The 15,727-nt window shown below is 43.8% G+C and overlaps 1 gene segment (V, D, J or C); it reads right to left on the reverse strand.

Annotated features, from left to right (window-relative positions):
- Positions 1-340: 340 nt before the first annotated feature.
- LOC308682743 (immunoglobulin kappa variable 2-29-like) lies at positions 341-5,829 on the reverse strand. The segment is given in 3 exons: positions 5,746-5,829; positions 5,207-5,491; positions 341-3,192 (listed from the first exon to the last, which is right to left on the reverse strand).
- Positions 5,830-15,727: the final 9,898 nt, after the last annotated feature.

Raw genomic sequence — 15,727 nt, forward strand, 5'->3', positions numbered from 1 at the left:
TTTCATTTCTAAATTAATTTTAAAATTCTATGTAAAGATATTAATTAAAATTATATAAATGTTCATCTGCTCTGAAATTGAGAGTGTTTTGTGATGCTGTTAATATGAAGGATGAACTCGATAAAATCGATAGACTTATTACAGTTTTTCTCAATTGTTTACACACATTTTCTGAAAGCATGCCTCATATTCTCAGAACTCTACACACAAATCAAAAAACACACACACAATGGGCAAAACCCCTCAATTCTCCTGCAAAATGAAACTTTACATTCAAAACAATGTTATTTCTTCTCAAAATGGTATTTTGTTTTCAAATGACACACACAAACCATCATATGAATAGACATTTATAAGAACCAGTTGAACACTGATATGCTCAGTGTAAAACACTATGATGAATGTAAAACACTTCTTCTCCTTTCATCATAATGATTTAGGCCTTTTTTTGTTCAGTGTTACACTTACTACAGACAGTACATACATAAGTGTGTTGTAAAATATCTGAGAATATTGTTTTTATACTCAGAACACACAAATACACGGTAACAAATATATTTTATTTTTCCCACAAAAACAATGTACACAGTGTGTACATCCCAACCAACACAAAGTAGGACATACAGTGGTCTACATACAAAACAACAGAAGAATTTACTGTATACAGTTACAGTAATAAATAAAAAAATTTGAGTGTAAAGCAGGAATTGTGCTTGTAGTTTAGCAGGATTGGTTCAGGGGGTTGGTGAATGAGTTACATGTTGTGGTCATTGTGTCTCAAGTACCAGAAAATGTGTGTAAACAATCGAGAAAAACTGTAATACAGACAGTACATGCATAAGTGTGTTGTAAAATATTTGAGAATATTGTTTTTATACTCAAAACACACAAATACACGGTGACAAATATATTTTACAGTTTTTCTCAATCGATTTGGTACATTTCTCCAAACTCAGGTAACTGCTCTCAAAACAGTTAACACAGTGATCTGTACACTTTGTAATTGTCCTAAACAGATAGTAAATGCTCCTTCATTTCATACAAATTACAAATCAAAAGCATAATTTTCTCAAAACACTGTGCACAAAATTCCCTAATGTTATCACAGCAGTTCATACAGCCAACCAAATCTTTAATGTATCAGGAAAAACATTTGCAACTTTTTCATTGGTCTTCACAAAGATCACAAGCATTTTTGTACCATTTTCAAAACACAAAAAACAAAACTCTGTGAATTGTAAAATAGTCAGTTGCACACCTTATGTCCTCAATTATCCCAAAATTGATATCTGATGAGTTAGTAATCCACTTAACACAGAAAAAGTCAATTTCCTAATTGTTCACACAGCTGTCTTAATTACAACAACTACAAAAGGGGAAGAGAAAAACAACAAAGAAGATGAATGTGGAGAAAAGACAATAAAAAAGAAGAAAAATGAGCAGTGGAAATGGAAGAGGTGTAAGAGTGAGAGGTGGTGGACAGGGTAGAGGGAGAAGAAGAGGAAGAGGAGATGGAGAAAGAGCAAGAAGAGCTGAAGATGTAGGAGAAAGAGAAAGAAGAGCTGAAGATGTAGGAGAACGAGAAAGAAGAGCTGAAGATGTAGGAGAACGAGAAAGAAGAGCTGAAGATGTAGGAGAAAGAAGAGCTGAGGATGTAGGAGAAAGAGAAGGAAGAGCTGAGGGTGTAGGAAGAGGAGAAGATAGAGGAGTAGAGGGAGAAGAGATGGATAGATTGGAGGGCAATGGTATAGTGGAAAGAGAAAGAGTAGAAAATATAAGAAGAGATGGACCGAGAGGAAGAGGAGGGCAAGGTGTTAGAGGAGGGCAAGGTGTTAGAGGAGGGCAAGGTGTAAGAGGAGGGAGGAGAGGTAGAAGGATAGGGTACACACGTGTTTCAAATGAAATCAGAGCCACACTTATTGACCATGTCATAAATCATGGTCTCTCACTGAGAGAAGCTGGGCAGAGAGTTCAGCCCAATATAAACAGATCCACAGTGGCTTCAATTATCCGCACATTTCAGAGGGAAAACCGGTAAGTAACAATATCATTCAACTTCTACAATGAGAGTCCATGTAGTCTTGTTTGACACAGGTTTAGATTTCTACAGTAAATGTTCCTGCTTGTCCAAACATTTTTCAGAATTGAAGTTAGAGAACATTCAGGTGGACGAACAAGACTTTTTTCAATTGAACAAGAGCATGCCATTGTTGACATGGTGGTCCAGAACAACACCCTTCGCCTCAAAGAAATTCAGCAAAGAATAACAGAGGACAATCAACTGTTCCACAATATCCACCAATGCAGTCTCTCCACAATTGATCGTGTTCTAAGGAGAAATGCAATCCGAATGAAGCAAGTATACAAAGTGCCCTTTGAGAGGAACTCTGTTAGAGTGAAGGAGTTGCGATTCCAGTTTGTTCAAGTATGTGCAACCCAATTACTGCACTTTTACTGTCAACACAAAGATATATTTTTCCTGAATTTTAAGTGTCCATAAACTATTCCATGTTACTGTAAGTGAAAAGATTTGATTGCACATTGAAAAGAACATTGATTGCAGTCAATACTACTGTAAAACTGTTGCTGAAGTTTGAGTTCACACTTTGAAGCAGCAGTATACATAGATATGCCTCCATTACTGTAAAACACTAACTTACTGTATTGTACCTTGTGTTCTTTTTACTCAAGAGAATCTTGGAGTTGGATAGCAGTGCAACTCATTATGAGTACCTGTATATTGATGAAGCAGGCTTCAATCTTCACAAAAAAAGGAGAAGAGGGAGAAATGTGATTGGCCATCGTGCTACAGTCAATGTCCCTGGACAACGAGGAGGCAACATCACTCTCTGTGCCGCGATTTCTGGTGTTGTGGCACACAATGCTGTCTTGGGGACCATACAACACAGCAAGGCTCCTACATTTTTTAAACCTCCTCAATGAAATCCTATTTCCGCAGGGTGATCAGGAGCAAATGGTGCGGAATTTTGTAGTTGTTTGGGACAATGTCCAATTCCACCATTCAGCACTGGTGCGAGAGTGGTTTGAGAATCACCCACATTTCAGGATGGTGTTCCTTCCACCATATTCTCCTTTCCTGAATCCAATTGAGGAATTCTTCTCCTCTTGGAGATGGAAAGTACATGATCGCAACCCTTACAACCAAGTAAGTCTTCAAGCGATGGAAGAGGCCTGTGGAGATATTGGGGCACAAGCATGTCAAGGATGGATACAGCATTCAAGGCGTTTTTTCCCACGATGCATGACTCGTGAAAATATTTTTTGTGATGTTGATGAAATTCTCTGGCCAGATGTAATTGAGAGGCATGATCAATAAATTAATTGATTCAATTAATGCAGGTTTTTTTTTTTTTTTTTTTTTTTTACCTATGTACTTATTTGCATTAAAAAAGAAATTGTGCGGTGACAACTCATTGTTATACACCTGAACTCCTCATTAAAAAACTTAATGAAAAACATGTATTTTCAATTATTTCTTTGTGTATCTTTTGCTGAATTTGTTATCAAATCAACAGAGAACACACTTTTAGTTTTGAAGTTAATATTGAATTTGAATAAATGTATTACTAGAATAAAATGCTGTGTTTCATTGTGCAGTGAATACTTAACTGTTTCGTCAACATAAGAGTGCATTTAGTTTGCTGTGTTAACTGTTTTGAGAGCTGTTACCTGAGTTTGGAGAAATGTACCAAATCGATTGAGAAAAACTGTATTTTTCCCACAAAAACAATGTACACAGTGTACATCCCACCCAACACAAAGTTGTACATACAGTGGTCTACATACAGAAGAATTGACTGTATACAGTTACAGTAATAAAAAATAAATCCAATGTTGGCATCCATTGCTCCATTGAAGAGCTCACCTGTTGCTCTTTTATGCTAAAGCTCTGATTGCTAATTGTAAAACTGTGTGACGGGTGTTTGCCCATGTGAAGAGTCAGTGTGCATATCTGAACGGCAGTGTGTTCCTTGTGAAAACAAGAGATTTTCTGCATGAAAATTGTGCCAAAAGCAGAGAATTGTGTGTAGTGTTTTGAAAAAGGTGTGTTTTAGAACTGCAATTTGAGTGTAAAGCAGGAATTGTGCTTGTAGTTTAGCAGGATTGGTTCAGGGGGTTGATGAATGAGTTACATGTTGTGGTCATTGTGTCTCAAGTACCAGAAAATGTGTGTAAACAATCGAGAAAAACTGTAAACTGATCAAGCAGAACATCTTTATGATGCAATGATTCAGTTTAGAAAGAAGAATGAGGATAAATCATAAATGCAGAAAAACTAAAATATGGTGAAAGATTGAATAATATCCACTAAGTGAAGATCAAACGCGACTGAATTTCCTCACAAATGACTGAAAATAACAGGAGAAAAATGACTTATGAAAAATCATGATCAAAGCTGTCATAGACTGATGAAGCTCAAACTTTTATATTATTATAATATATTAATCAAATTAAATATAATTAGTAAAAATAACAGTGAAGTTTCCACACAATGAAGCGCTTTATTTCAGTGTTGAGCAATAACATCTTTATGAATGTTTAAGTGTGTTTGACTCGAGACTGAAGTGTTGCTGTGAGAGATCTGTCTTCTGCTCATGTGAGACTCAGACGCATCGCTGGATTCATAATTAATGCGTCCAGAAAACAGTGAATGGTCACAGACAGACTGATTGTGGGACGGTGGAGCGTCTGATCATGTTAAATACGGTTTCTCTCTTTCACTGAATCAGTTCATCTGTGACTCTTGTACATGATGATCTAAACAGCGGCTTTATGGAAGATGATTAATAAACTATTCAAGCAACAACATCTTTATGATTCACTTTACAGTATGAGTGTATGATTAAGAAGAAAAAATAATGATGTTTTATAAAAAAAAACATGAACAACCATATGAGAATAGATAAACCAACAATTATCTGAAAAAATATGATCAAAATAATTTCTTATTATCTTCAGTAATATTAATGAAGTGCTGAAAAATTGCTATTAAGTTAATTTTTGTGTTTCTGTTGAGTGTGTGTGTGTGTGTGTGTGTGTGTGTGTGTGTGTGTGTGTGAGAGAGAGTGTGTGAGCAGCTGCAGTTTCAGTTCAGTCACTGTGACTCTGACTGACGGAGGTTTTTGTACGACTCTTTATCACTGTGTGAACACATTTTTACTGTCGATGACGTGTATACTCTTACAGTAATAATGTCCAGCATCTTCAGTCTGGACTCCACTGATGGTCAGAGTGAAATCACTCTTAGATCCACTGCCACTGAATCTAGACGGAGTTCCTGACTGACGGACATTTGCTCCATAAATCAGGAGTTTAGGAGCTTCTCCAGGTTTCTGTAAGTACCAGAACATACAGCGTCCCGAGCTGCAGGATGCTACATCTCTACTGAGTTTACAGCTCATCTCTACAGCTTCTCCTGGTCTGGCAGGTTTCACAGGAGTCTGAGTCACTGTGATCTGAGATCTACAGCCTGAAACACAATTCATTTATCAGTTTAAAGTATATATTATTTGACATATGGTTAAGCTGTGTAAAAATTATAATATTTAAATGATTTATTACAAATATAAACTGTTCACCTTGTAGTATAAAGCAGTATAGCAGTTTTTTTTTATTTTTTTTATAATATGCTTATAAAATGCTGTTGACAACAACATTATATGAGTTTCATCAAATGACATGAAGATTAAAGACTCAGAAATGACAAGCTTTGACTTCTGTTACCTGGAATAAAAGCGGTCAGAATCCAGATGAAGCTGCTGAAGAGATTCATGGTGTGTGTTGGGTTTGTACCGTGGTAAACAGCAGTGTGTTATAAAGTGTGTGAGTCTGAAGGCTATAAACACTCGGAGAGCTGAAACACGTGCCGATGCAAAGTGACTCTCTGAGCAAAAACCAGCTGGAGGAAAACACACATGAAAATGAACACATGCAGAAGAAACTGATCCAGTTTTGTGGCCTTTAATGTGTTTTATTCTCATGATCCAGTGGAGTGTGTTTTCACTTCTGTAGGAGTTTAGAAATCATTTCTTCTTTATTCTGCACGAGTCTCTGGTTCAGAGTTCAGACTTTCTGATCAATCAAATGACAGTTTCATCACTAAAAGAAACAAGTATTTCACTGTGAACTCCATGAGAGGGCAAAGGTCATTCCAGAGGTCACAGGTCATCAACACTTATTAAAATGCTTTGAGAAACACATGATCATTTAGAGACTCCCAGTTAAGATGTGTAAAGATCAGTACAGAGTCTTTCTGATTATATTATTTATTTAGATTTAATAGTTTTCATGCATTAAGAGACATTTAGAGACGATGAGACTGTTCAATAATCCTGATGTTGAGTCTCATATCAGTGTGTGTGTGTGTGTGTGTGTGTGTGTGTGTGTGTGTGTGTGTGTGTGTGTGTGTGTGTGTGTGTGTGTGTGTCTCTTTCTCTGCTGGAGTGTGTGTTCATTTGAGTGTGACGGAGGTTTTTGTACGACTCTTTCACTAGAATGAAACACTGTGGTTCACTTTCGGTGGAGGAACTAAACTGACGATCAGTAAGTCTTTTCTATTCTCTAATAAGAACATTTTATTTAATTCATTTTATTTCAGCAAGATAATTCTTAGTGATGATCTTAAAATGCCATGAATGAACCTTAAAAAAACATCTAAAAGATGATCTTATTTGTCAACAAGATAATTCATTTATTATAAAAATATGTTTTTGAAAAGCAATGTATCATTTAAATATTTTATTATTTACTTAAGTTTTATATTTCATATTGTTTTTAAATGTTATTCTTAATTTTACATTGATAATTAAATTATTATTGGTAACATTTGATTGTATTTTAATGTAGCCTATGGATTGCAGTATTTTATGATGTATTCAATTATTTCTTGATATAAATAATTTTGTCTAGAATTAATAGTAAATTTAAAAATTAAGGGTTTTTAAATGCATCCAAAGTTTGATAATACAATTTGTGTGTAAGCGTCATCATCAGATAAAGAGATATTTAGTTAATAAGCATTTTAAAAATCAACAATTTAAACTGTTAAGTTTGCTGATGATTATGATTATAAGTGTCTAAACAGCAGAATTTAAAATATATATTGAACTATATATTGAATCATACTTTGCTGAAAATTATGATAGATTGTTTCTGAGTATCAAAATTTATGAATATTTTTACAAATTAAAATTGAAATGATTAAAATTGATTTCAAAATCTTATGAAGAACTCACAATATATGAATCAATTTCATGTGGACAATGTTGTTAAAAATTAGATTGAGATTAAAATGTTCTGAAAATTCTGAAAAAAATCTAATGATTTTTTTTTCTTTCTTTTTTTTATTACATTTTATCATTTGTATAGCTATTTTAAATGTCATATTTCATTTTACATGAATATTTAAAATCTTATTATTGCTAACATTTAGTTCATGTCATGTATTGACTGCAGATACTTTAAAATCTATTCAATAATTTCTTCATATATAATTTTGTCTATAATTCTTGGTAAATGTAACTATTAAAGGGTTTTTTTAAACTCATGAAACAAAAGTTGTATAATGTGGACAACATAAATGTAATTTTTTATCATTTTGATCAGACAAAAAGAAACTGAGTTGAAGAGCATTTTGAAAATGAATCATTCAAACTATTTAAAAGATCAAATTTGCTGATGTTTATGATTGTGAGTTTCTGAATAGCAGAATATTTTCAAAATTCAATTAATATTGAAATAATCATTTAAATTAGTTTTCTAGATCTTATAACGACATCACAATATAACCATCAATTTACTTGGACAATGTTTTTCAAACTCATTCTGTGGATCATTTAAAAACTTGTATATTTAAAATCAAATGATCATTCATGAATGTGTGTGTGTGTGTGTGTGTGTGTGTGTCCAGCGGGTCCCTCCGTGTCTCCCTCCGTGTCTCTGCTGTCTCCCTCTTCTCTGCTGATCTCTGGAGACCCCCCCGCTCTGCTCTGCCTGCTCAGCTCTTACTCTCCACAGGGGGCGACGGTGAGCTGGACGCTGGACGGGTCAGAGGTCACCGAGGGGGTTCAGACCAGCGCAGAGAGCGAGCGGGACGGTCTCTACAGTCGCAGCAGCGTCCTGAGCCTCAGCAAAGCACGCTGGGAAGCCGCAGAGCGCTTCGTCTGCAGAGGAACACATGCCGGAGCTGCTCACGAGGCCTCGTTCCTCAAGAGCTCCGAGTGCTGATGTTTCTCCAGTGAAGACCAGCGTATCTGAGCGTCACGTGATTTACAGCTCAATACTGAAGCAGTCTGTCAATGTGCTGCCATTGCTGTTCATTCAATAAAGCTTCATCTGAACGCAAGCGCACATTTGTGTTGGACTGCATCATTGATCAGTGTGTCGTTCCTTCAAAGTCCTGCACTAAAGTTTCAGCGGCTTTTGATTGATTGGAATTAGGGGTGGAACGATAATTACAGTGGATAGTGACAATATGTATCGTATTATTCACCCAAAATGAAAGTTTAGGAAGTTTACAGGGTTTTCGTGTCACTACTACATTAAACTACTGTATATAATGTTAAATATAATGTATAATAATGCAATGGGGGAATATTTGTGGGTCCTGATAATGCCAAATGTCTGATGTTACCAGTAAAAAGTGGCCGACATTATTTTAGATATATCTAGTCAGAGACATCAAGCATATTCGTCTGAAATAATTCAGTATTTTCAGCTTCAGAATCATGAATATTGTTATTCTGGTGTCTCTATTGTCCTGCATTGGGTTATCAGCACCAAGTCCAAGCCTATTCATTTACACACACAATGTTAAACCAAATTGACCATTTTGATGGAGTATGGCAATAATATGGTATTGTGAGTTCAGGATGGTGACATAAGGGTCTCGTTACACCCCTAATTGTAATAGTTGAGAACAGCTGCATTCAGCAGTAAATGTGAAATGAAGCTCTTGGGGTTTGAACATGGTCACTGGAGACGAGCTGCTCTATTCTGAGACCATCACAATCACTAAACCTGACAATGCAAATGAGATTTACACCTCAAACTCACAGTTTCACTCTTTTACTGGTTCAACGCTCTGAACTGGAGCAGTTTCACTTCTGCTAAAATGAGTTATGTCACATGCCTGTCCTGTCTTGTTATGCACATGGGTGTTTTATTGTTTTGAGCCATGTGCTCATGTCTGTCGTTTAGCCCCTCCCATCTTGTTATCCAGTTATTGGTTAATTTGCCCCACCTGTTGTGTTCGTTACCCTCCTTTGTTTGTTCCCCTATTTAGCCTCCTTGTGTTTGTAGTCTTGTGCTGGTTCGTTGTCTTGTACACGTCTCCCGTTTCCCCGTGACCCGTTTTGGTATGTTCACTTTTGAAGTTGTTGTTTTGGTATTCAGTAATGTTTTCCCCCTCGTGGGTTTTGTTTTGTGTTTAAGTGTTTCTTTTTCCAATAAATATTATTTTCCTTTGCACTTGAGTCCTCTCTTAGTTTTCTTTAGTTAACGTGACAGAACGAACCAGCCATTTTGAGGACTCAGCAAAAGGGGATACACTATGTCTAGCAGTGGGATTTCTCAAACTGGAAAGTTGGAGCCTCGTCTGAACATCTTCCAGTGTTTTGCGCTATGGGCCCAGCAGACGGAGGAGATCAAGATGGCCAAATCCCTCGAATCTCAGTCCATCAAGAGGGAACCATCTTTTGAGGGAACCCGTCTGGCCAGATTTTCTGGTACCCGTGGTGGCCACAGAAGAGGAGGGTCTAGAGACGACATCTGTTACCACTCTTCGCCTCAGTCTTTCATCGACTCTGAGCCGCTGATGATTGACCCAGAGCCCTCTTCATCGTGGTTCCTGGCCGATCTGGAGCCTGCTCCTCGCCATCCCAGACGGAGGAGGAGAAGGAGGAACCCCTCTGTGACTGCTCCGGTGGTCCCAGTGCCGGTGGTCCCAGTGCCGGTGGTCCCAGTGCCGGTGGTCCCAGCGCCGGTGGTCCCAGTGGTCCCAGTACAGGTGGTCCAGAGTCCGGTGGCTCCTAAACACAGGAGGAGGAGAAAGGCTCCCTCCGTAACGGTTCACGTCACGTCTGCCCAGCCAGAGACTGTTCACGTCCAGCCAGAGACTGTTCACGTCCAGCCAGAGACTGTTCACGTCCAGCCAGAGACTGTTCACGTCCAGCCAGAGACTGTTCATGTCACGTCTGCCCAGCCAGAGACTGTTCACGTCACGTCTGCCCAGCCAGAGACTGTTCACGTCACGTCTGCCCAGCCAGAGACTGTTCACGTCACGTCTGCCCAGCCAGAGACTGTTCACGTCACGTCTGCCCAGCCAGGGACTGTTCACGTCACGTCTGCCGAGCCTGTGTCTTCGGACAAGATGGTCGTCGCTGCCGCCGAGCCTGTTCAAGTCACATCTGCCGAGCCTGTGTCTTCGGACAAGATGGCCGCCGCCGAGCCTGTTCACGTCACGCCTGCGTCTTCGGACAAGATGGCCGCCGCCGAGCCTGTTCACGTCACGCCTGCTGAGCCTGTGTCCCCTGACAAGATGGCCGCCGTCGAGCCTGTGTCTGAGCCGGTGGTGTCTGTTCCTGAGCCTGAGCCCTCAGTGACCGCGACACTGGCCATTATGGCCACAGCCATGTGGTGTGTGTGGGCTACGCACACACTTGAGCCGGTGGTGTCTGTTCCTGAGCCGGTGGTGTCTGTTCCTGAGCCGGTGGTGTCTGTTCCTGAGCCGGTGGTGTCTGTTCCTGAGCCGGTGGTGTCTGTTCCTGAGCCGGTGGTGTCTGTTCCTGAGCCGGAGCCAGAGCCAGTGTCTGTTCCTGAGCCGGTGCCAGAGCCAGTGTCTGTTCCTGAGCCGGTGATGTCTGTTCCTGTTCCTGTTCCTGAGCCGGAGCCAGTGTCTGTTCCTGAGCCGGGGCCAGTGTCTGTTCCTGAGCCGGGGCCAGTGTCTGTTCCTGAGCCGGGGCCAGTGTCTGTTCCTGAGCCGGGGCCAGTGTCTGTTCCTGAGCCGGGGCCAGTGTCTGTTCCTGAGCCGGGGCCAGTGTCTGTTCCTGAGCCGGGGCCAGTGTCTGTTCCTGAGCCGGGGCCAGTGTCTGTTCCTGAGCCGGGGCCAGTGTCTGTTCCTGAGCCGGGGCCAGTGTCTGTTCCTGAGCCGGAGCCAGTGTCTGTTCCTGAGCCGGAGCCTGTGTCTGTGTCTGTGTCTGTGTCTGTGTCTGTTCCAGTTCCTGAGCCGGAGCCAGTGTCTGTGTCTGTTCCTGAACCTGAGCCGGTGGGGCCAGTTCCAGTGCCCGAGCCGGTGGTGCCAGTTCCAGTGCCCGAGCCGGTGGTGCCAGTTCCAGTGCCCGAGCCGGTGGTGCCAGTTCCAGTGCCCGAGCCGGTGGTGCCAGTTCCAGTGCCCGAGCCGGTGGTGCCAGTTCCAGTGCCCGTGCCAGTTCCAGTGCCCGTGCCAGTTCCAGTGCCCGAGCCGGTGGTGCCAGTTCCAGTGCCCGAGCCGGTGGTGCCAGTTCCAGTGCCAGTTCCAGTGCCCGAGCCGGTGGTGTCTGTTCCTGAGCCTGAGCCCTCAGTGACCGCGACACTGGCCATTATGGCCACAGCCATGTGGTGTGTGTGGGCTACGCACACACTTGAGCCGGTGGTGTCTGTTCCTGAGCCGGTGGTGTCTGTTCCTGAGCCGGTGGTGTCTGTTCCTGAGCCGGAGCCAGAGCCAGTGTCTGTTCCTGAGCCGGTGCCAGAGCCAGTGTCTATTCCTGAGCCGGTGATGTCTGTTCCTGTTCCTGTTCCTGAGCCGGAGCCAGTGTCTGTTCCTGAGCCGGGGCCAGTGTCTGTTCCTGAGCCGGGGCCAGTGTCTGTTCCTGAGCCGGGGCCAGTGTCTGTTCCTGAGCCGGGGCCAGTGTCTGTTCCTGAGCCGGGGCCAGTGTCTGTTCCTGAGCCGGGGCCAGTGTCTGTTCCTGAGCCGGGGCCAGTGTCTGTTCCTGAGCCGGAGCCTGTGTCTGTGTCTGTGTCTGTGTCTGTTCCAGTTCCTGAGCCGGAGCCAGTGTCTGTGTCTGTTCCTGAACCTGAGCCGGTGGGGCCAGTTCCAGTGCCCGAGCCGGTGGTGCCAGTTCCAGTGCCCGAGCCGGTGGTGCCAGTTCCAGTGCCCGAGCCGGTGGTGCCAGTTCCAGTGCCCGAGCCGGTGGTGCCAGTTCCAGTGCCCGTGCCAGTTCCAGTGCCCGTGCCAGTTCCAGTGCCCGAGCCGGTGGTGCCAGTTCCAGTGCCCGAGCCGGTGGTGCCAGTTCCAGTGCCAGTTCCAGTGCCCGAGCCGTTGGTGTCAGTTCCAGTGCCCGAGCCGGTGGTGCCAGTTCCAGTGCCCGATCCGGTGGTTCCAGTGCCCGAGCCGGTGGTGCCAGTTCTAGTGCCAGTTCCAGTGCCTGAGCCGGTGGTGTCTGTTCCAGTGCCCAAGCCGGTGGTTCCAGTTCCTGAACCCTGGCCGCCCGAGGGAAAGTCTCCGCCCTGGCCGCCCGAGGGAAAGTCTCCGCCCAGGCCGCCCGAGGGAAAGTCTTCGCCCTGGCCGCCCGAGGGAAAGTCTCCGCCCTGGCCGCCCGAGGGAAAGTCTCCGCCCTGGCCGCCCGAGGGAAAGTCTCCGCCCTGGCCGCCCGAGGGAAAGTCTCCGCCCTGGTCGCCCGATGGACGGTCTGTTCCTCCCTGGCCGCCCTGGTCTCTCCCTCCCGTCCCGCCCTGGTCCGTCCCTCCCGTCCCGCCCTGGTCCGTCCCTCCCGTCCCGCCCTGGTCCGTCCCTCCCGTCCCGCCCTGGTCCGTCCCACCCTGGTCCGTCCCTCCCCTCCCGCCCTGGTCCGTCCCTCCCCTCCCGCCCTGGTCCGTCCCTCCCCTCCCGCCCTGGTCCGTCCCTCCCCTCCCGCCCTGGTCCGTCCCTCCCGTCCCGCCCTGGTCCGTCCCTCCCGTCCCGCCCTGGTCCGTCCCTCCCGTCCCGCCCTGGTCCGTCCCTCCCGTCCCGCCCTGGTCCGTCCCTCCCGTCCCGCCCTGGTCCGTCCCTCCCGTCCCGCCCTGGTCCGTCCCTCCCGTCCCGCCCTGGTCCGTCCCTCCCGTCCCGCCCTGGTCCGTCCCGCCCTGGTCCGTCCCTCCCGTCCCGCCCTGGTCCGTCCCTCCCGTCCCGCCCTGGTCCGTCCCTCCCGTCCCGCCCTGGTCCGTCCCTCCCGTCCCGCCCTGGTCCGTCCCTCCTGTCCTAGTGGAGCGTCTGGTAGCCGCTCCTTAAGGAGGGGGTTATGTCACATGCCTGTCCTGTCTTGTTATGCACATGGGTGTTTTATTGTTTTGAGCCATGTGCTCATGTCTGTCGTTTAGCCCCTCCCATCTTGTTATCCAGTTATTGGTTAATTTGCCCCACCTGTTGTGTTCGTTACCCTCCTTTGTTTGTTCCCCTATTTAGCCTCCTTGTGTTTGTAGTCTTGTGCTGGTTCGTTGTCTTGTACACGTCTCCCGTTTCCCCGTGACCCGTTTTGGTATGTTCACTTTTGAAGTTGTTGTTTTGGTATTCAGTAATGTTTTCCCCCTCGTGGGTTTTGTTTTGTGTTTAAGTGTTTCTTTTTCCAATAAATATTATTTTCCTTTGCACTTGAGTCCTCTCTTAGTTTTCTTTAGTTAACGTGACAAGTTATGAGTAATAAATTCATTATAAGCTTGAGATGATACTTGAAAAAGGCTCAAAAACATCTTTCTTACATTGACTTTATCATATAGTGTATTGTACAAAACAAACAATATATGGTTTGTTTGATTTCATATCAGTTTACACATTCAGTTTTCTCTGATTCAGAGCATATTTGAGTCAAACCCGTCCGTCACAGTACAGATCTGTTGTGTTGAGAAGTATACAATACTTGGTGTTCAGCTCATAGTAATTGCTCACTATAACAGATGTAATAATGAGGAACTGCAGCACTTCAGGCTCTAGTGAGAAACTGTGTTGAGTAATGCGAAGAAAAAGAATAAAGGTTTAAGCTGAATCTGAAATCACAAACTTCACTGCTATATATGGGTGAAAAGCAGTGTGTGACAAAATGTCCCCAGATTGACCGACTACAGTGAAGCGACTGACACTGGTAGATCACGTGATAATGACAACATGGCCAATATAGTACGTCCAGATTACATTCATATTACACTCATTAATACTAGAATGTACTTTTTAAGCAGTCGTGAAGTAATTACTTATTCAAAAAAGTTTGGCAATTTCGGACACATCCTCAGTGTTGGTTGCACACAAGTCCTGAAAATTGAAGCCAAACGTCTTGATCGCCCCCAGGTGGCTGGTCCCAGTACAGTTCATTAACCCCGTCCTCTCCAAATTAATGATGGTTTCTGTCATTTCAGGTAGTTTTTGTTACGCTGATGTAAATTCAGTTGTTCGTGTTTTTAAGTAGCTATTTAATGCTATAAAAGCGGGCGTGTGACAACATGATTGACAGCTGAGACTGATGGCTTCTCTGAGTAAAGTAGTCACTGAGGCACCAACTGACTTTGTTCGGGAGGAGATCGGAGCTTTAACTTTAATTTCTACATTTCCATGATTTATTTCACACTGACATGAGTTGTTCTGCAGTAAACTGGACCTTGATACCGCGGCTCCACTTCACTCTCACTTCTGCGCAGACTCAGTCCCATCATTAGGGCCTGTCACAGTCTCAGAGCCATCCACAGCACCAGACCCGTCAGCTCTGCCCACTAGATTATTATCACACGAGTTATAATCACCTGCACATGCTCATTAGGACTCATACAAACAGTTATTTCACACTAGCATCTTCGTCTGGTCTCATCTATACCTATGGAAAGACTCAAATACTCACCTTGGAAACTTCCCTGTCCTCAGTCCTTCTTCATCTCTGTCATTACTTCTGCACACACACCATCAGCACTACAACCAACAGAGAACTGTGAATGTTAAAGCTAAGTGCAAACCTGCTACTCTGAATCCCATGCTCACCTGTTTACCTCCTGTTTAAGACACTGTTGTTTTATGTTAGATCTGAGTCTTCTCCTTCTGTTACTGTGACAGCGCCATATTGGGACATTGGTGGCTTCACTTTTCTACAGTGGAAGAGAGTGAAGTTGCAAATTGCGTCGTCCATCTTTTTTTACAGTCTATGATTGTACCCCGCATGGAGTGTGTTCTGTTAAAAGGGAGAAAACACCACAAGTTGTCGATGAGGATGAGCGCTTCAGTGCCGAGCAAACCCCTGTTTCTCACTGTCAGTGGAGAGCCACCGAATCTATTTGAGACGTGGCAGAAAGTCTTTCATAATGACGGAGATGCGTGGCCGGAGATACGCAGACGAGGGGTCTCGCTGCTTTGCTTTGGGGACGGAAGGCCAGCGCCTGTTTTATACTCTACCAGATCAAGGTACTACTTTTGATGAAGCATGAGTGTGAACTACTGAAGCTGAATGCGAGAACTGTCCAGAACTGTCACAGTTATGCCAGACAATTCAGTCATATTGGCCTAAACTGCAAAGGTCTATCCTCAGTGACTTACATCCATACTTTCCAGTTAGACATGAACTGGTTGTTGAATCGCCACTGATTTTCAGAGGGAATCGTTGATTGTTCATATTGCACTGCAGGAACGCCTCATCCTTCTGGCACATGAGGAACATCAGGGGCTAGTGCGAACAAGTGCGCCGCACAAGTGCTGAAAAGTTAGGCCAAAGCGTCTCAA

Source organism: Scardinius erythrophthalmus (genome assembly GCF_964197995.2).
Source record: "Scardinius erythrophthalmus genome assembly, chromosome: 22".
Classification (NCBI taxonomy): domain Eukaryota; kingdom Metazoa; phylum Chordata; class Actinopteri; order Cypriniformes; family Leuciscidae; genus Scardinius; species Scardinius erythrophthalmus.